At 41.7% G+C, this 22,472-nt stretch overlaps 1 protein-coding gene across 3 annotated transcripts in view; it reads right to left on the bottom strand.

Moving 5' to 3' along the window:
• Window positions 1–19,763, bottom strand: part of inf2 (inverted formin 2) — a 60,913-nt gene extending 41,150 nt beyond the window's left edge. For all 3 annotated transcript variants that reach the window (XM_067991699.1, XM_067991698.1, XM_067991700.1), the window contains exon 1: window positions 19,609–19,763. The gene's annotated coding sequence lies outside the window, so the exon portion shown is untranslated. The remainder of the gene's footprint in view (window positions 1–19,608) is intronic.
• Window positions 19,764–22,472: the final 2,709 nt, after the last annotated feature.

Here is a 22,472-nt window from a genome sequence, read left to right on the forward strand (position 1 = left end):
TGAAGTAAGACACCCCGCTGTGACAGATTCTCGATGGCATAGTTAAATTGTAGGCATATGTAGAGCAACGCCTCAATATTAACCCCACCACATTGGGCGGGAGAGGGTCAGGGAGAAGATTAAAGAGTTCAATAGGGGAACTCAACCCCAACATGCCACGCACGCGCCCGCTATCTTTTTTACAGTGACGGATATTGGGCCATCCGAGTATCCCGCTGTGGAGAGGTGGGTCACTTCATTAACATATTTGAATCGGGCTCCCATAGTGCAATTGGGAGCCCGATTTAAAATTTACTATTGCTATATGGGTTTCCCAGGGCTTGGGAAACTCAGCAGTGAAATGGAGGCAGGTGCTGCTGGCTCTGCAAGGTAACTGCCTCTTTCAGCATTCCCTGTGGGCTAGGGGGAGCAGGAGTGCTCCTCCCGCCCGCTCCAGCAAGCCTTCGGCCTCCCCCAGCTCCGATTGCTAGGACCCCCCACCCCAGCCCTAATAGTCAGCCTCCAACCCCCCCCTCCCACCCAAGCCCCATTTGTGTTCCTCACCCCCCCACCCAGTCCTGATTGCTGACCTCCCCTCAGCCCTCCCGATCACTGGCCTCTCCCCCTCCTCCCCCCCCACCCTACCCCGATCACGGGCCTCTCCGGCCTGCCGATTGCCAGGGACCGTCCCCAAGGGTCCCTGGCTGCGGCCTCCTGCCTCTGGTGTTCCCTCCCGCCCGCCAGCCAGGCTGCCCATTTGGCCGGCTGCTGGGCGGGAAACGAAGCTAAAACATGTTAATGAGATCCTGTATGTGCGGCAGGACCTTAGTGTCCTCGGCCTTGCTGGGTTCTTTGGCCTTTTGCAGCCTCCCCCTCACCCTCCCTGTAAATATCGGGGCCCAAGTGTGCAGTGCATTCATTTGAAATTATTTTACATATTAATAACACACAATAGCTACTGTGAGCAACATTATCATACAAGCGCTAAAACTGCTCATGCCAAATTCCTCTCTGCACTATTTTAACTGAGGTGTTTAATCATTTATCTTAAATGGGTCAACAGCTCTGTTAAAGTAGTGGAGACAAGAACTTGATACAAACATGTTAGGCATTGGTACAATAACCTCATTCACAGTAATTCCCGGGTTTGTACGTATGGTGGTGGGAAAGAAAAAGAATCTTGAGGGATTTGATCTTGTATTTTATTCATAGTAAATGACTGCAGTGAAGATGAATCATTAAATGCAAGGCAAAAGCTTGTCATTAATGTCCTCTGATGTGGTATGTTACTAGAATGCTATTATTTATTTGCATGGCTACATTGGATAGGCCACTTCAATTATACCAGCTACTTTCCAACTATGAAGTAGCACTGACCAGCTGCCAAAGAACGTGCAGCCCCTCACGAAGGATGCGTAGCGGTGAGTAATACTAAAAGAGACAAACATATCTGTGATGTGTCGATGTTATCTGCCCTGCGTACAGCCTTGTTTGCATACTAGAAATCATTAACAAACCACTCCCCTCCCATACCAACTGGTTATAATTTCATCTGTGCTGTCTGCCATCAGTTAGAAGGAAGAAATAGTGCATTTCTGCATTAATTTCTGTATATAATTATATAATAAATGTATTTATAATTCACCCTACCAGTGATCAACATTCAACAAAGGCTGTTATTTTGTTGGTGGCAGCAGCAGAAGTAAGGCAGATGTCTCAGGCATGGGGAGAAGCAACACTCTTGTTTTATCATTAAAATACAATGGAACAATATCTGGCAATATATTAAATAAAGCTACTTTTTAACGTAACATTAATTCTGCATAAACATTTTTTTCTCTTCGTTAAAGTTTAATTTCTTTGCTGACACATATCCATACAATTGAATATAAACATTTTAAATGGCATTAACCTACATCTATGCATGATATAATTGACACAATCTGCCAGCATAAAATATCTACTTTAGCAATGGCACTACCAGTAACTAGGCAGGTGAATGATAACAACTATGTAGAGGTTCCTAAGCTCACCAAGCAGTACCCACTTACCAGAACTAACTATTCCCTAGCATCTACAAGGCCTGATTCCAGGCAGATGACAATCTACTCACAGTTTTATGTCAATTCATTCAGAATAAAGAAATCTGTGATACTGTTAATGTTCATGACAGCAAAACAAAAGCATATTTTCATGACTATTTTTGAAACCACTGAGTTTGCAAATATGATATTAATCTAACAAGCCTCATCACAAAACACTCAATTCATTGAATCCCAACTACTGGGAAGCTTTACTTGTTCTTTAGTAACTATATTCTAGTTTTTGTGAAGTGGTAATTCAATATGAAGAAACTTACCCAGCAGTTGTCGTTGTATTTTGGCAAAGAGATTAGCTCACGTCTTCTCTTAAAAAGTGACTTACTTTTGCATTTAAATCCATTGCATATTTAACTTATATACTTTTAAAAGTAAGTAATTTGTTCACAAGGGCCTCTAAATCATAAGATTAGAAATTCTTCATGTAGATAGTTTTGATTGTGTAGGTAGACTGCACTGAGCCTCTGCTACTGATTTACTGGGAAACCATACACAGTGCCTCGGCAGCAGATTTCAGAGATTGAAATGCTAATTTCAGCAGAACCATTGCCAGCATCAGTGACTAATTTGTTTCTGCTGTATAGAGGATGTTTTAGCCAAATACCCACTACTGTTTTTGTTATACAATAGATTCCATTTTCCTTTTAGAAACTGGTACAATGTTCTGCAGCAAGTCACATGAAAATAATAAAATAAAACAAAAAATAGAAAGCATTTCACAGCGGAATTTAACCTCAACAAATATAAGGGCGAATTTTTCAACTTTGGCACAGATGCTGATTGTTTTTTTGCTTCATTAATCATGTTTCCTAAAGTGGAAAATGCATCAATTTGATATTTTTCCAAAATATTCAGGCAAAGTGCACTTTGTGCTTCATCTGGTCTTTTTGTGTAAGTTCATGAAAGAACTGGTGCCAACTTAAAATTATAAGTCACCACCCTCCTGTTTTGGAGAAAAAAAAGTTTTAAATTTTGTGGTAAAATTATTTCAGGAATAATATCTCCCTATCCCTATTTGTGTTTTTTTGGGGAACTTTCTTTTTCAGGGGGGGCTTTTCTTTATTCGAGGGGGGAGTCAAAAAACCAAAACAGGATTTGAGTCTGATTAAGAGAAAGCCAAGCCCTCTTTAGCTCCAATGCCAAGGTATTGGCAAGCAGGGAAACTAATAAAAAAAGTTGTTTGATGCAAAGCTTCCATTCTTCCTGACTCAACAAGATGAAGAGCATTGATCAGTGTAGATAACATCAATGCCAGTGAACAGTGAAAAATTTAGATCATGCAGTTCCCCCGAGACCTGACAACCCTGCCTTCAAAGCCCAGGCAACTCAGTCTTATTTGCATCTATAATTCTTATTTGCATGTTGTGGGCCTGGAGGTTTGGAATAGGATATTTTTGCACTGTTCTGTCTTAATACTGGATAAATCCTAAATCAGAATGCGAAGACCTGTTCGTTCCAGCAACTTCAGATAAATGCAAATTAATGGGAACATGAGGGGTGATTTCCTCAATTCCAGCAGGAGCCACACTCTTATGAAGTGTGTATTGGAGACTCAGGACTACAGTGTTGAAGTCCTTTCTTTGGCCTGTGCTCACTGTGAGCATGGATACTATCTGGGAGCACAGGACCCTGAATCACCCAAAGGATTTAAACAAGGACTTCAAGGGTCGATGGTAAGTATGGCTAATGAAGATAAAAGCTTGGACACCCCTGAAGTATACCATCCCAGTTGAGAGACAGGTGACCTATTCCTAAGTCGGTGTCACTCTGAAACTGGCCAAAAGGAGGCACACACGGGAAGTTTGCAATGAATCTCTTTCTTTAGTCTTTGTTTTCTTTCTGCTCAGTGCCACCCCACAAGGACACAGGTAATATATGTAAAAGCTGAGTAGAGGGACACAGGTGTCAACTCATATTATGGCTCCGAATTCCCTTGGGACGCGATTATGCCGGGATCACAATTGCCAGTGCCATGTGGTGCAGACCCCACCTAAGTCTGCAGGATCAATGAGAGGGTACCTAATTTGCATGTGGCTGGCAGGCGCATTTTCGGCATTTGCTTGTCTCATGCGGCCAAAAACTCCTATTCAGGAGGGGATTATTCAGCCCCCCACCCCATTTTCTAGGAGGTTCCAGTAGTCTCCCGGCAAAGTTAAAAACGAGAGATGGGTGCGAATCCTGAGGAATTTCAGCCCCTATGTGATGGCATGGTGAAGTGCTGTGCGCTTTACTGAGCAGCGAGGTAGTGAAGTTTAGTATTCCATTGGATTCTCCCCTCTGGTTCAGGTTCCATTCTGACAATGCCAAGTGAAAATGCATTTTACCTTGTCATAAATCTAATGGACCTATTCTAACCTCCATTCCACACACAAAAGGGGTTGGAGTCCATATTAATACAGTTCCTTTACCTTTTTTTATATGACGATATTAAGCCTATTGTGAACAATGCACAGTACACTACAGACCGGATTACTGGAAGCATACCATATACACGTTTTTAAAAATCCTAATTTACATATGAACCAAGTGGCCTTTTTAAAAAAAAAACTCTTTGATCCCAGGAAGGGAATAATCTTGACATTCATTCCCTGCCATATGAGATTATTTCCTCCTGGATCCCAAATGAAATTTTGATATGGCAAAAATAAATGCAATTAGGTTGTTTTTTTTTTATTCGTTCACGGGATGTGGGCGTCGCTGGCAAGGCCGGCATTTATTGCCCATCCCTAATTGCCCTCGAGAAGGTGGTGGTGAGCCACCTTCTTGAACCGCTGCAGTCCATGTGGTGACGGTTCTCCCACAGTGCTGTTAGGAAGGGAGTTCCAGGATTTTGACCCAGCGACAATGAAGGAACGGCGATATATTTCCAAGTCGGGATGGTGTGTGACTTGGAGGGGAACGTGCAGGTGGTGTTGTTCCCATGCGCCTGCTGCCCTTGTCCTTCTAGGTGGTAGAGGTCGCGGGTTTGGGAGGTGCTGTCGAAGAAGCCTTGGCGAGTTGCTGCAGTGCATCCTGTGGATGGTACACACTGCAGCCACAGTGCGCCGGTGGTGAAGGGAGTGAATGTTTAGGGTGGTGGATGGGGTGCCAATCAAGCGGGCTGCTTTATCTTGGATGGTGTCGAGCTTCTTGAGTGTTGTTGGAGCTGCACTCATCCAGGCAAGTGGAGAGTATTCCATCACACTCCTGACTTGTGCCTTGTAGATGGTGGAAAGGCTTTGGGGAGTCAGGAGGTGAGTCACTCGCCGCAGAATACCCAGCCTCTGACCTGCTCTCGTAGCCACGGTATTTATATGAGATTATTTCCTCCTGGATCCCAAATGAAATTTTGATATGGCAAAAATAAATGCAATTAGTTGTTTGTTTCACCTGGAAGCATTATAGTATTATCCTCTCCTGTTGAACAATGTGTTTAGATGAAGAGCATTGGTGCCAAGTTGCTGTACGATTTGCAGTAAAATTTAAATGTAGCTTTAAAGTATTCGCTATTGAGTGGTGATTTGCGTGTTGTGTTATTCAAATTATGCCGAAGTGTGTCGTACGATGTTTATCAAGCAAACGTGGCTGGCATGGGTTGATTTCTTTTTGTGAGGCAATGTATTCCTCATCTAAAACTTGCTTTCTCCCTCCTCCTGCTCACCACCCCATGCAACATTTATGCTGAAGAAGACAGGGTGGGTGACTTGCTCCCCGGCCTTCACTAATATATCTTGCTGCTGGGGAGTATGCAAGACTCGGCCTCCGTTTCCTCCACACCCTTTCCCTCCCCAGGAAATGTTTCACCTCCATTTAAGTATTGTGATCAAGAACTCAGCAGAGTATGAATGTCAATTTTGCATCCCTCCACCTTTTGGTGATCTGTGTTGCCTCCCAGTCATGATTTTTTCAAAAGCAGGATAAAACCTGATGCAATGTTCAAAAAATTGACCAGTGTAATGGAAACTCACTGTCCACTGGAAAATAGGAAAAACAAACCAATATAAAATTGTCTTCCTGTCAGACTTGTAAAATATGTTTAGTCTAAACATTTTCCATAGCTTTATCAGAGCAGAATTTTAAGCAATAGTTTACAATTATTGGCAAGACATTTTAAATAAGCAAATATGAAAAGGAAAACACCAGGCTCTAAGCAATTTATCTTTAATAGACAACACGTTCTCAAGCTCCAGTCTTCCACTGCCTCTCTACCTGATGACAAGTGGATCTAGGGCAGACAAGGGTGGGAAATCAGCCAGAAAGCTGTTCTGTCGGCTCCTTGCCAGTCACTGCAATGGCCATTGAATTCAAAGTGGGCAATAACATCATCTGTCACATTTTTCATCATCATCATCATCATAGCAACACTGGAGGCAAGGCACATCGGCATGTAACAGATGTCCAGCATTGTGATAGTGGGCAGGAGGGCATTTAAAGTTCAAATGACCTCCTCCAGGAGTAGAACTGACCTCAGGGGCCATTGATTGCACGCCCTGGCGGAGAAAAATTTTGAATAAAGATCAGTCCCCTCTTTAGCTGCCCTACATTCAGCTTGCTCTGCTCCATTGCTGCAGATACCCAAGGCCTCAAGCAGTCATTTTCCTCTTTTTCCTCTCTCCTCGAGGTAGGCTTCATGACACAGGTGGGAATCTCCCCAAATTAGGCTGACCCCAAAAAATTCACTAGGGTCAGCGGCACGGAAGTCAAGCAAAGCTCCCTTATGCTGACATCTGGCCAGATTTCTGTTGAAATAGAAAATCCCATCTTCAGTAACTCGCTTCAAATTATTTTTCATAATTTTATCTGCACTGTAACAGAAAATTCTAAAGTGGATGTTTCCCCTTTTGAGATAAGCCATTAACTGTTGTTGAGAAATTCTTAACAACCTTTTCCAGCAGAGCATGATAGCATTACTTTCTCCTGCTGAAATTACAAAAACTGCAAGAATTCTGTGTGTTTTAAAATTGATTTATTTCACCAGAGGGTGGAATAGTCATTAACACAGGGAAAAGTTCTCTTATTTATTTGTTAGTAAACCCGTTTTGTGTAATCCAGCATTAAAAGGTTTTCGATTTGTTTTTATAGGTTCCCTGCTCATTTTAGCCTGTAGTACAAAGCACCAAAGTTCGGAGTCATAGGGTGATAAAGGATTCCTCAGGACAGATTCAGGTAAATTCCCAGGACGAGGCAGAGGTCTTAAATTGTTACTTTGCATCAGTCCTCACTCCAGTAGAACTTGCTCAGTTACCACTAATGCAATGTACAGTTGACATATAAGAACACACATAGAAAAATACATAGGAACAGGAGTAGGCCATTCAGCCCCTCGAGCCTGTTCCACCATTCAATTAGATCATGGCTGATCTATATCTTAACTCCACCTACCAGCCTTGGTTCCGTTACCCTTGCTTAACAAAAATCTATCAATCTCAGTTTTGAAATTTTTCAATTGACCTAGCCTGAATGACTTTTTGGGGGAGAGAGTTCCAGATTTCCACTACCCTTTGTGTGAAGTAGTGCTTTCTGACATTACCTCCGAATGGCCTCGTTCTAATTTTAAGGTTATGCCCCCTTGTTCTGGGCTCTCCCACCAGATGAAAAAGGGTAGAGAAAAAGAAACTACCAACTCCTTTAATCATCTTAAACACCTCAATTAGATCACCCCTTAATCTACTATACTCAAGGGAATACAAGCCTAGTCTAGTCAACGTGTCCTCATAATTTAACCCTTTTAGCCCCAGTATAATTCTGGTGAATCTGCGCTGCACCCCCTCTAAGGCCCTTCCTGAGGTGCGGTGCCCCGAACTGAACGCAATACTCTAAATGTGGCCTAACCAGAGCCTAATATAGACTGAAGTTGTAAATGTCAAAGTGGATACAGATGTAATTCTGGAAAGAATAAGGGGTGTCAATTAGATCAGGCTGCTGGTCTTGACGGCATTCACCCGAGGATATCAATGAAATGGGAGATGTACCAAGGGAGCTGCCTGTAAATATGTTTAACAGTTCACTAAAGTCTGGGATTGTTCCCATGGACTGGAGGGAGGCTAGTGTAATAATATTCAAAAGGGCATCAAGTCAGAACTGGGAAGTTTTAGGCACATTAGCATGGCTTTGGTTATAGGCATTAGAGATGCTCAGTATGGCCATCTGGAGAGAAAAGGAGTTCTTCGAGACTGTCAACGTGGCTTCTGGAAAAGAAGGTCATGTCTCACCAAACTGGTTGAATTTTTTTTGAGGAAGTCACTAGGTTGGTGGATGAAGGTAGCCTGGTCAACACAGTATACTTGGATTTTCAAAAAGCTTTTCACAAGCTGCCACACAATCGGATAATTTATAAGATAGGGTCCTGTGGGATTAGGGAACATATTTTGGCTTGGATAAGGAATTAGTTGCATTCTCGTAGGCAAAGGATTGACGTCCCACAGGGATCAGTGTTAGAACCGTTGCTCTTCACTATCTATATTAATGATCTGGATGAAGGTGTTGATGGATCTGTCTGCAAGTTCGCAGGTACCACAAAGATTTATGCTAATGGAGAACCTTGGAGAAGAGAAAAAGATTACAGTCCAATCTGGATCCGATGGGGGAATTGGCCCATATCTTACAGATGACATTTAATGTAGATAAATGTGGTGTTATGCATGTGGGTAGAGCTAACACTAAGTGTGCAGGGTTCTGAACTTCAGTCTGTTGAGCAGAAAAGAGACCTAGGTCATCGATCTCTAAAGGTTCACGACCAGTGCCATGTGGCTGTAGCAAAAGCAAATAGAGTATTAGGATGTATTGTTAGGACAATTCCATATAAGACCTAAAGCACCATTGTGTCCTTCTACAAGACATTGATTAGGCCTCATTTAGAATACTGTGTCCAGTTTTGGCCTCTTCACGTGGTGGGTGATATAGAGGCTGTGGAAACAATTTGGAGGAGGGTCACTAGATTGATACCTAGATTAAAAGCCCTTAGTAATCATAATAGGCCTAGAGAGCTGGGTTTCTTTTCTCTAGAAAAGCATTGAGTTCAGGGAGATTTGATTGAGGTATTTAAAATAATGAAGGGACTAGATTGTATCCATGTGAATAGACTATTTGAATTAGATTGGTTTGGCAGAACGAGGCAACATGCATATAAGTTACGCAAGTATGTAGCTAGGTTATGTGCCAGGAGGTTTTCATTTTCGCAGGCGGCCATTGAGCTTTGAAACAAGTTGGCAGCTTGTGCAGTGAGTGCAGATTCATTGTCAGGGTTCAAAAGGGAGCTGGATGAGTTCCTCACTGCACACTATAGGTGGGATGTTGGGTGACGTGTCTCAGGGTCACTATATTCTCCTGGAATTCATTGTGATCGCCTTCAGGAGTTGGAGAGAAATTTCCCAGAATTAATTTTCAATGAATTAGCCTGGTGTGTTTTTGTCTTTTTTTTGCCTCTCCCAGGAGATTACATGACTGTTGGTGGGTGGGGAGCATTGGGGGCCATAATGCTTAGCTCAATGGACCAGCTGGTCCTTTCCTGTCCATCAACGTTGTACGTTTCATAAAGCATCCTTAAAACTACTTTGAGAATTCAGAGAAAATAACCCCACCAAGATCTTTATTATTTGTAAAGCAGAAGTTGATGAGATTTAGCAACAGCAGTGCAGCATCCTGTAGTGTTGAATACTGCAATGATAACAGTGCTTTACCTTTCCATTTAAATAAACAAGTTATCAGTCGTCGTGATAAGCAAATGTCAGGTACTAATGTTAAAATTGATAAAGGATTGCTGGTCTTCCTTTATGCCTACAAAAAGTGCTGGCTGATATCGAAGTACAAATGCAAGCTGCTGAACAAGCAAATGTTACCTGATGAGCTTCTACCAGCTCCCTTTCTGTAAAACACATCAACCTCTGCTCGACAAATAATGAAGATATATTAGGAAGATTATTGTGTCCGAATTCTCAATGTAGTTTTCAGGAGAGTAGAAACTATATATTCTCCAGTGAAGATCAAAAATAAGTTTAGGTTCCATAGTTTTATATCAGCAGAAATCAGAAAAATGATGATGAATTCATTGAAGACTCCACTCAGGTGGAAAAGGCACATCAATAATGTTGTTGAGAGCTGTTGCTATTCAGTATCTAAATGTTACACGTGATATGAAATCATGAACCAACCAACACAAATCATAAAATTTGTGCTTTTACCTTGATAAATATGTTAAAAAAAAACAGTATTTTTCCATACAAGAATGTAAAAAGGGACCGTTCTTTCTTTACTTCAGAGTAGCTCCTATTGTGAAATTAAATAGCTATTTGTAAAGTGTTAAGCGTAATGTTAATTTTTGAACCTTCCATTCAATTTAACTGTTTGGAAGCAGCAGGAAGTGTGAAACTTATGTTTCCCACAATATTGAGCTACAAAATGTGTTTGCCTGGGAGTTTGTTTATAGGCTGTTTGTTACATGCCAAATAAGAACGGCTGTGGTGTGTAAAAGCTGCATGTAGTGGGTTCTGACACCACAGCACATGTCTCCACATTGCATCATAGATAGATAATATAATTCTAAGATTTCTGGGTTTCTACGTCAGTGAGGTTTCTTTATTTTTTTTAAAACGATAATCCGGGACAAAATTTTAGAAATGATAATCTAATTAATAGTCACTTGTACAAGCATGGATTAATAAAGGAAAGCCAGCACGGATTTGTTAAAGGCAAATTATATTTAAGTAACTTAATGGAGTTTTTTGATGAAGTAACAGAAAGGGTCGATGAGGGCAATGCAGTTGATGTTGTGTATATGGACTTTCAAAAGACGTTTGATAAAGTGCCACATAATAGGCTTGTCAGCAACATTGAAAAAGGGGCAATGGCAGCATGGATACGAAATTGGCTAAGTGGCAAGAAACAGAGTTGTGGGTTTTTTTTCATTCGTTCATGGGATGTGGCGTCGCTGGCAATGCCAGCATTTATTGCCCATCCCTAATTGCCCTTGAGAAGGTGGTGGTGAGCTGCCTTCTTGAACCGCTGCAGTCCGTGTGGTGAAGGTTCTCCCACAGTGCTGTTAGGAAGGGAGTTCCAGGATTTTGACCCAGCAACGATGAAGGAACAGCGATATATTTCCAAGTCGTGATGGTGTGTTACTTGGAGGGGAACGTGCAGGTGGTGTTGTTCCCATGTGCCTGCTGCCCTTGTCCTTCTAGGTGGTAGAGGTCGCGGGTTTGGGAGGTGCTGTCGAAGAAGCCTTGGCGAGTTGCTGCAGTGCATCCTGTGGATGGTACACACTGCAGCCACAGTGCGTCAATGGTGAAGGGAGTGAATGTTTAGGGTGGTGGATGGGGTGCCAATCAAGTGGGCTGCTTTGTCCTGGATGGTGTTGAGCTTCTTGAGTGTTGTTGGAGCCGCACTCATCCAGGCAAGTGGAGAATATTCCATCACACTCCTGACTTGTGCCTTGTAGATGGTGGAAAGGCTTTGGGGAGTCAGGAGGTGAGTCACTCGCCGCAGAATACCCAGCCTCTGACCTGCTCTCGTAGCCACAGTATTTATATGGCTGGTCCAGTTAAGTTTCTGGTCAATGGTGACCCCCAGGATGTTGATGTTGGGGGATTCAGCGATGGTAATGCCTTTGAATGTCAAGGGGAGGTGGTTAGACTTTCTCTTGTTGGAGATGGTCATTGCCTGGCACTTGTCTGGCGTTAATGTTACTTGCCACTTATCAGCCCAAGCCTGGATGTTGTCCAATTCTTGCTGCATGCGGGCTTGGACTGCTTCATTATCTGAGGGGTTGTGAATGGAACTGAACACTGTGCAATCATCAGCGAACATCCCCATTTCTGACCTTATGATGGAGGGAAGGTCATTGATGAAGCAGCTGAAGATGGTTGGGCCTAGGACACTGCCCTGAGGAACTCCTGCAGCAATGTCCTGGGGCTGAGATGATTGGCCTCCAACAACCACTACCATCTTCCTTTGTGCTAGGTATGACTCTAGCCACAGGAGAGTTTTCCCCTTGTTCCCCAATGACTTCAATTTTACTAGAGCTCCTTGGTGCCACACTCTGTCAAATGCTGCCTTGATGTCAAGGGCAGTCACTCTCATCTCACCTCTGGAATTCAGCTCTTTTAAGAACATAAGAACATAAGAAATAGGAGCAGGAGTAGGCCAATCAGCCCCTCGAGCCTGCTCCGCCATTCAATAAGATCATGGCTGATGTTTGGACCAAGGCTGTAATGAGGTCTGGAGCCGAGTGGTCCTGGCGGAACCCAAACTGAGCATTGGTGAGCAGGTTATTGGTGAGTAATTGCCCCTTGATAGTACTGTCGACCACACCTTCCATTAATTTGCTGATGATTGAGAGTAGACTGATGGGGCGGTAATTGGCTGGATTGGATTTGTCCTGCTTTTTGTGGACAGGACATACCTGGGCAATTTTCCACATTGTCGGGTAGATGCCAGTGTTGTAGCTGTACTGGAACAGCTTGGCTAGAGGTGCTGCTAGTTCTGGAGCACAAGTCATCAGCACTGCAGCTGGGATGTTGTTAGGGCCCATATCCTTTGCTGTATCCAGTGCACTCAGCCGTTTCTTGATATCACGTGGAGTGAATCGAATTGGCTGAAGACTGGCTTCTGTGATGGTGGGGATATCAGGAGGAGGCCGAGCTGGATCATCCACTCGGCACTTCTGGCTGAAGATGGTTGCAAACGCTTCAGCCTTGTCTTTTGCACTCACGTGCTGGATTCCGCCATCATTGAGGATGGGGCTGTTTACAGAGCCTCCTCCTCCCATTAGTTGTTTAATTGTCCACCACCATTCACGACTGGATGTGGCAGGACTGCAGAGCTTTGATCTGATCCGTTGGTTGTGAAATCGCTTGGCCCTGTCTATAGCATGTTGCTTCTGTTGTTTAGCATGCATGTGGTCCTGAGTTGTAGCTTCACCAGATTGGCACCTCATTTTTAGGTACGCCTGGTGCTGCTCCTGGCATGCTCTTCTACACTCCTTATTGAACCAGGTACGGTAGCATAGTGGTTATGTTACTGGACCTGTAATCCAGAGGCCTGGACTAATAATCCAGAAGTCATGAGTTCAAATCCCGCCATGGCAGCTGGGGAATTCAATTAATTAAATAAAATCTGGAATTAAAAAACTAGTATTAGTAATGGTGGCCATGAAACTACCAGATTGTTGTAAAAACCCATCTGGTTCACTAATGCCCTTTAGGGAAGGAAGCCTACCGTCCTTACCCGGTCTGGCCTATATGTGACTGCAAACCCACAGCAATATGGTTGATTCTTAATTGCCATCTGAAATGGTCTAGCAAGCCACTCAGTTGTAAAATCTCGTTTAAAAAAAGTCATAATAAGAATAAAACGGAACGGATCACCCGGCACCGGACACGACAAAGGCAAACCAAGCCCAGTCGACCCTGCAAATTCCTCCTCACTAACATCTGGGGACTTGTGCCAAAATTGGGAGAGCTGTCCCACAGACGAGTCAAGCAACAGCCTGACAGAATCATACCTTTCAGCCAATGTCCCAGACTCTTCCATCACCGTGGTGAACGGTTGTTTTTCGGTCTGGAGGAAGGTACACAATGGTGTTCCCCAGGGGTCGGTACTAGGACCACTGCTTTTCTTGATATATATTAATGACTTGGACTTGAATGTGCAGGGCACAATTTCAAAATTTGCAAATGACACAAAACTTGGAAGTGTAGTAAACAGTGAGGAGGATAGTGATAGACTTCAAGAGGACATAGACAGGTTGGTGGAATGGGTGAACACATGGCAGATGAAATTTATTCGCAGAGAAATGCAAAGTGATACATTTTGGCAGGAAGAACGAGGAGAGGCAATATAAACTAAATGGTACAATTCTAAAGTGGGTGCAGGAACAGAGAGACCTGAGGGTATATGTGCACAAATCTTTGAAGGTAGCAGGACAGGTTGAGAAAGTGGTTAAAAAAGCTTATGGGATCCTTGGCTTTATAAATAGAGGCATAGAGTACAAAAGCAAGGAAGCTATGTTGAACCTTTACAAAACACTGGTTTGACCACAACTGGAGTATTGTGTCCAATTCTGGGCACTGCACTTTAGGAAGGATGTGAAGGCCTTAGAGAGGGTGCAGAAAAGATTTCCTAGAATGGTTCCAGGGATGAGGGACTTCAGTTACGTGGATAGACTGGAGAAGCTGGGGTTGTTCTTCTTAGAGCAGAGAAGGTTGAGAGGAGATTTGATAGAGGTGTTCAAAATCATGAAGGGTTTAGATAAAGTAAATCATAGAAAGGAATCATAGAAAGGTTACAGCACAGAAAGAGGCCATTTGGCCCATCGAGTAAATAAAGAGAAACTGTTCCCATTGGCGGAAGGGGTGAGAACCAGAGGACATAGATTTAAGATGATTGGCAAAAGAACCAAAGGCGACATGAAGAAAAACTTTTTTACGCAGCGAGTAGTTATGATCCGGAATGCGCTGCCTGAAAAAGTGGTGGAAGCAGATTCAATCATGGCTTTCAAAAGGAATTGGATGAATACCTGAAGGGAAAAAATTTGCAGGGCTATGGGGAAAGAGCAGGGAAGTGAGATTAACTGGATTGCTCTTACAAAGAGCTGGCACGGGCTCAATGGGCCGAATGGCCTCCTTCTGTGCTATAACCATTCTATGATTCTATGATAAAAGGAATTAAGGGAGTATAAAAGTCCTTCTGTGATTTCTTAGTTCTGACTGGACACCTAAAGGTTGTTCAGACTCAGTGTGAGCATTTCGCCCACCTATTTCATGTGAAACTATCTACATGAGGCAGGGTACCCTTTAATTTTAAGAGATTGTTTTAATTGATGAGAAAGGGCTGGTGAAAGCTTTGAAGTGACCATCTGTATTGTGAGCATGAGGCTGCTGGGGTGGGGTGGGTGGTGGTCGCAGGGGGGTTTGGATGTACCGCAGAAGTCAACCCCTGGCTTCAGAGCCACAGGACCCAGATCCCAGTGATCCTGCTCTAAAAAGGATACTGGACTCACTTAAAGTTACTGAGGATCAGCTTCAAGGACTTGGGACAGGTGGCAGGTGTCATGGTGGAGACCAGTGCCATTCTCTGTGCCAGTATCTGAGCTGGATTTAAAATAATGTAATGCTACCTGCAATGAGTGTAAGTAACCTCTGCATCTGTCCCCCCTCCCCCCCTAACTGGGAGGTCTGTACAACAATTAGTGACTCCTACATGGAGGCATTTATCTCCGGTCTTCAGGCCGGGTGGGACCATATTAATAGAGCAATGGCAATTGGTTTCCAAGAACTTTGAGGTGGCATCTAAATCCCCATGGTGATCAATTGGCAGGCAGATCCAGCTCTGGTGGAAGGGTACCTCCTAGCTGCTTTTCTTCTCCTTTAGTGCAGCCTTATGCTGCTTGCGTCTCATTTTCTCTTCATTGTCATCCTCTTCTGTCTCTGTCAGAAGGACATAAATAGGAATGGCCATAGGGAACCCCATGGTAAGGGCTCGATGACTGAAGATTGGGAAGAAAAAGATTTCCTTACCCGAAACTGCTGAAAGACAGCTTGCAGAATCCTTTCTTAGCAGCACAGCTCAAAAAAATTTTCAAATCGCTCCAATTAAAGCTACGAGACAAAGCTTGTGGACAGTTAAAGCCTGTGAAAGCAGCTATTCCTGGGTTTGGCAAGTCATGCAAGTAACTTACGCTTCTTTTATACAGGCTGGAATCAAGTCCAATGCAATACCGGCAGATATGATGGGATTTCTGATAGATCCGAACCAGCCCCTGAGTTAAAATACCCAGGGCCTCAAACCTAAGCCAGCAAGTGTCTTTTGCACTCACCCTGCCACCATGCCCATTCGAAGCTGCTGGGAGTTAAAATTGACCCCCATTCTGAAAATAGTCATCAGTCACCTTGAAGAGCACAAAGACTTCTCAGAAATATAACATCAATTATTTTACTTTAGCGTTGATCTCAATGAAATGATTGTCTTTTCATTCCTCTATTTATCTATTTTTACTTGCATTATTTGAAAAATGATCAACTTATTTTCAGGTTTACAAACTTTGCAGCTAGACATTTGTAAATTTATTGCTTATATGTATCGGTTACTTTGATAAAGATAATTGTTCTTTAGTATAATAAAGGACAATTTACATTGATAGTCAGGAGGTCAGAAAGAGGTTCAGGGACAAAAGGCAGTGAAGGTATTTTGTGATCCTGCTGCCTCTCCACCTGCTTCAAGACACTCTTTGACTAAGCTTCTGGTCAACTCTCCTCATATATCTGATTACACTTCTGTGAAACATTGGAACTTTTTCCATGTTAAAGACTCTATAAAAATACAAGTTGTTCTTGTGACTATATAATTTGCTTAGGTTATAAACCTTTAAAATAAAAGAAGTAGCAGCAATTTCAAATTCTTGTGTATGACTGAATTAGTTAATAAAAATCCTAAGTAGCTACAATATTGGGACATTGGCCTTTGAACTAGCGAATGTGAGCTTGAATTCCCATCTCACTTAGGCCATGTCAGAAAGTAGGATCACTGTCTAGAATCTCTTCCTGTACTGCTGAAGCATGTCTGCCAAAGAGCAATCTCACCTCTGAGTCAGAAGTCATGATGTGGAGATGCCGGTGATGGACTGGGGTTGACAATTGTAAACAATTTTACAACACCAAGTTATAGTCCAACAAATTTATTTTAAATTCCACAAGCTTTCCACACCGTTCACCTGACGAAGGAGGAAGCCTCCGAAAGCCTGAGTCAGAAGGTTTAAGTTCAGAACATACGCTGGCATTCCAATGCAGTCAACAGACAAGTTAACATTTCAGGTGTTAGTCTATCTGCTCCCTGACTGAAATGCTGACTGTTTATGGCATTGCCTCTTTTTGTTTTAGATTTCCAGCATTTGCAGTCTTTCTGCTTTTTATTTACTCTAGCACGGTATTGAGGGAGTGCTGCATCGTCAGAGATGCTGTCCTTTGGATCAGATGTTAAGAGGTTTTGCCTGCCCGTTCCGGTGGTTCAGGTGGACAATAAAGATTTTAAGAAGAGCAGGGCATTCTCCTTGTGGTCTGGTCGATATTCTTCCAAACAACACAACTAAAAAGCAGATTAACGGCTGCTTGTGGGAGATGGTTGGTGCAGAATAGCAAAATATGATGCATTTCAAAAAGCAATTAATCATCTGAAGTATTTTGAGATGTTTTGATGATGTTATAAATTGCTATATATATGCAATTATTTCTTTATCTGACTGTGTCATTGATGTCTAATGACTGGACTGTCCTGCACCCTAAATTCAAATAGGGCTGTATCACTGCAGCAAAAGAAAAGAAAAGGGGACAATGGAGAAAAGTTGTGTTTTTCTTATCAATGACATAAGGCCGTGAGATACACAATATAAAGCCATTCAGCTCATTCACTCCTTCAAATGGACCATGTGCAGTCCGTACTGTCATCAAATCATTTTAGCTTAATCAATATCCTTAGCTAGGCAAATAAATGCAGGTAAAACTTCCAAGAAAAGAATGGAAACATAGAAACATAGAAAATAGGAGCAGGAGTAGGCCATTCAGCCCTTTGAGCCTGCTCCACCATTCAATATGATCATGGCTGATCCTCTATCTCAATACCGTATTCCCGCTCTCTCCCCGTACCTGTTGATGCCTTTTGAATGACTTCAATGAACCTGAAGCCAACCAAAGAAACCACTCTAGAGCATCAGATCCCAACCTGTCACATAGTATAGATAAGATCACCATATCCAGAATCGGACCAGAGCTATAATACTCAGAGTATTTGATCATCTACGTCTGTACTTATCCTTTTAATAATCAGTTTCTTTCATAACCAGATATTTATCTACTTTTATTTTAAATGAATTGATTTAACATATCATTTTGGGACTTTTACTCCAATATCTATTACCTTGCATCTATGTGGGGAAAGGACCCATCACAGACTATTTCTATTCAAACACAGGAAACTACTAGGAAGCACAAAAGATATTTCTAGTGCGGAGTTACAGCAATACGTCACTGGCAGGAAAATAGCTAAAATGGATAGGAATGTTTAGAGGTTGAAAAAAATTACCTTTCTCAGAGCAGAATAAAAGTGTTCATATCTCACTCCATAAATATTACAAGAATGGCTCGCTACAACACAAAGGTGTACCGATGCCACACCTATGTTAGCAATCTTTAAGTTAATAAACTGTGGTGAGCTGAGTTTAAACAGTTAGCAGTGCTCAGTGATTTATATGTTAGAATCTTGACATCTGCTTCATAATGGGTGAATTAACAACAGCAGCAATTCACCAGTGCACACAGAACAGCATTCCTTTCTCGCCAATTATGTAATTCAGTAAGTAGCATGAAATCTTTTGGATGTGTTCAGTCTGGTGAGGAGCATTCAATCAGTCCTGTGGATACTGCAGTGCTCTCCTAACTTGAATATTCTGTTCTGTAAACCTTGCTTCACCAACATACATTTTTAAAATTAGCAAGTCATATGAAAGTTACTTCATATTATATTCATTATTAATAATCAGGAAAGCAATCTGTCCTGAATGAAGCTTGGACAGGCTTTGCTATCAAATACAGGAAGTGACACAACAAAAATAAATGTCATTCTAAATTGACATTGATGGACAGCTGTGGGCTGGAGGTTTGTATCATGTGAGCCCATACGCACTAAAGGAATGTAAGCTATAATTGAGGCAGTGCTTAATCATACCACATCCAGACTGACTATAACAGTTAAGAATTCCAAGAGTTGGGTGGGGTCTTGAAACTTTTATATCCTGTTGCAGTTTTCGTTATGTTAGCTGCTGAGCTATTTGTCAGAAATGTTTGTCTTTAACCCGATAGATTTATGTTGGTACCGCATTTATAAAATACAACTGCATTTTAATCATTCAACTTGCATTTCATATGTGAAAATTAATTAAATTACCAAGAGTAAACTCCATCTATTTGGTAGCACTCTTGCTTCTAAGTCAGAAGGTTGTGAGTTCAAGCCTCACTCAAGCTAGGCTGACACTTCAGTGCAGTACTGAGGGAGGGCTGCACTGTTGTAGGTGCTGTCTTTCAACTGAGATGATAATCCTGTTTGCTTGTGGACTTAATTGATCCCATGGCACAATTTGAAGAAGAGCAGGGAATTCTCCTAATACCGTGGCCAATATTTCTACCTTAACTAACACCACCGAATACAGTATCATTGTTCCTTCATCTCATTTTCTGTTTGTGGGACAAGCTCTGTGAAAATTGGCTGCTGTATTTGCCAACGTAACAAAAATACCTACACTTCAAAAAGTAATTTATTGGGTGTGATGTGCTTTTGAGAAAGTGCTGCATAAAGCATTCTTCCTGAGAACAGGAAAGCATCAGTCCAGTGTTGGAAAATTTCCAAAAACAACTCTCTTGTAATATTTTGTTGAACTATTCAAAGTATCTGCAAAACCTATACAAGCTTATTTAGAAACAAATGAGCATCAAAATAGAGTCTCAACTAAACATGTTTTAAATGTTAGCACTATAGTTAGAACGTAACAGAGTTCAGCTACTCTACTTACCATTAAATCCTAATTGCAGAGCTGGCAGATTTTGGTTTTCTTAAAACAACTGTACAAGCACAAGTTTCATGTAGTTTTCTTCTGTGAGCCGTCTTTCACCATTAGTACATTATCCAAGCAGGCAACACAGGAAAGCTGTGTTCTTTTCCAACTAGCATTGCTCATCAGGGGCGTAGTCACTTGGCTCCACCCCCACACTGTATGCTCAGAGCACTGGTCAAAAATGTTTTTTTCAGAGTTGAAAAGTCTGCTGTATAAATGTCATTTTGAAATCCTCTAAAACTAGAAAAAATCCATAATATGAGTTCTGTACTAAGACATTAACTTTTTATAATGAATCCTTGGGACAGAAGAGTCATGTTTCACAGCTGGGAAAAACACAGATTCCAAGCTTTGGTCATGTGACATTTTTATGCTGACATTCTGGTAACTTAGGAGTTGTGGAAATCACAGTTTAAGGAAGGTTGCTGTTTTCATAAGAAAAGCAGTAATTCTGATGACTATTACAGTTTAATACTGAATTAGTGCTCAGGAATGAAAAAAGAGAAATCCTATAAAATGGTTTCGGCTTTCTTAATAGCTGATTGCAATATCAGACAAAACAAGATGCAGGGCAACGTATTGTTATAATACAAATATAAGTAACTATTCAGAGGCTTTCATAAAAAAAAACACTGAAGAAACATTCTAGGCTCCAAATAATTTTTGTTTAGCACATAGAACACTTCTCTAGTATGAATCCTAAATTTTTTCTTTCTATTTAGAATTAAACATATTAATTTTTGTAAATATGTAAAACAAGAAATACATTAAAAAATAACAACTGCAGTACAAGCTCACACTTGTAGAATGGGTACTTAAGCGTAATACGAGAGAACCGCTGATACCCGTGGAGCTGCATTCTGGCCCCTTCAGGAGATGGAGGGAGAAATCAACATCCAGAAAGTATATTTGGAACAGTTATTGCGATCACATACTAATGTTATAGCTGTTGCAATTCAGCAAGTTGATCGCCTTTTGCTTTGCAAAGATTTAGTTGGTATTCATGTTGGGGCTTTGCACATTCCGCTGGTTGGGGATTCTAGGAGTAGGGGGCACAGTCTAAAAATTAGAGCCAGACCTTTCAGGAGCGAGATTAGAAAACATTTCTACACACAAAGGGTGGTAGAAGTTTGGAAAACTCTTCCTCAAACGACAATTGATACTAGCTCAATTGCTAAATTTAAATCTGAGATAGATAGCTTTTTGGCAATCAAAGGTATTAAGGGATATGGGCCAAAGGCAGGTATATGGAGTTAGATCATAGATCAGCCATGATCTTATCAAATGGCGGAGCAGACACGAGGGGCTGAATGGCCTACTCCTGTTCCTATGTTTCTATGAATGCTTATCTTTTGCTTTCTATTTCCTTTCTCCCTCCCCACGTAGCGCAATTCCTCCGAGTGTTGCAAAACCACTGAGGTTCCAACAGTCTCAGCAATAAAGGGGTAAATATTTCAGTGGCAAATGGCCGATCAGTCAGAAAATTGGACACAGTTCCATTATGCCAGAATTCCATGCCAAGCAAAATCTTCTGGTGCTCTTTAAAGGGGCAGAGGGTTTTTTAATTTTACAGTATACTTTTATTACAGATTAATATTAAAATTTTTGGCATATTTTGGAAATGTTTGGGGACCAAAAATGTGGCTGCATTACTAGCGTCTGTGGGCCTCTTTTCAATATTAAAACTAATTTAAATAGGTCCCATTATAAAAGTTCTGACTGGACGATGCTCAGCCCATGTAAACTGACTATATGGAAGTCTTAGGATTTGGCCTGCTCGATCAGGCTTCTTAAAGAGAGATGGCAGTTTTAGTTGTTGGTAAAACTCTGTTTTCCTTGCATTTTGCTGCACTTTGCTCCACTGGCTGGTTTTTGCTGAGTAGTTCCACTCAAGAAGCAAAGATAATGTGCACAGTCTCGATCATGTAGTCTTTGTCCTTTAATCCATAAATCTGAATTTAGTAAGTAAAAAAATGATTCAAATGTTTCCTCCTGATTGAAAGCACTTCTTGTCACTTCAGAAGCTTTGTTGCTGAAGTGACAATGCCATAAAATAGTTGGAAATACAGTACTGTCTTTAAATATCTCTCATTGGCTGAGAGATGCTTCTCTGAAACCAAAGGTTCAGTGCAGCACTATCTCATCTCAGCACTGCTCATCCTCTCCTAAAACAGAAAATAAACTGGCTAGTAACAGTTTGTTGTGCTTTTTTCAGTGTGGGTATAAAACTGTTGAGGAATTATAAAGGTCAAGGTCATTCCTTTTTTCTCAGTGACTTGCTGATTACAAGCTTATTTTACCCAGTTAGGAAATTAAAGCTGTTGACGTGGAATTTTTTAATCATGTTAAATGCTTACAGGGCATAAGAAAGTTAGGCGCTTCATAGCCCTCACGGTTATAATGTCATGCAAGGTGCATGTATCAATCATATCAGATATAATTTTTCCAAGTCCAGCAGTAGAGAAGTTCAGTCAGTTTTGCCCTCGGGTTACCTGAAAAATCCTCAATCAGTTCAAGTATGAGATGGTGTCCACCATGTAACCTGTAGTGCTCATTTTCTTTAGCTACCATGAAAATATCAGGCAGCAGCGTAGCTCTCAAGTTGCAGACTTGAAAATCAGGCAAACAGGCCCTAAAAGTCAGTGACACAAATGGCCAAAATCAGGAACAGTTTATGTGCATTCAAATAATGTTAACATTAGATTATTAATAATTAAATGATATAATTTAAGAGGGATATGGTAGAGGGATATGGGCCAAGTGCAGGCAATTGGGACTAGCTTAGTGGTATAAACTGGGCGACATGGACATGTTGGGCCGAA

The sequence above is a fragment of the Heptranchias perlo genome, chromosome 10 (genome assembly GCF_035084215.1).
Source record: "Heptranchias perlo isolate sHepPer1 chromosome 10, sHepPer1.hap1, whole genome shotgun sequence".
Classification (NCBI taxonomy): Eukaryota; Metazoa; Chordata; class Chondrichthyes; order Hexanchiformes; family Hexanchidae; genus Heptranchias; species Heptranchias perlo.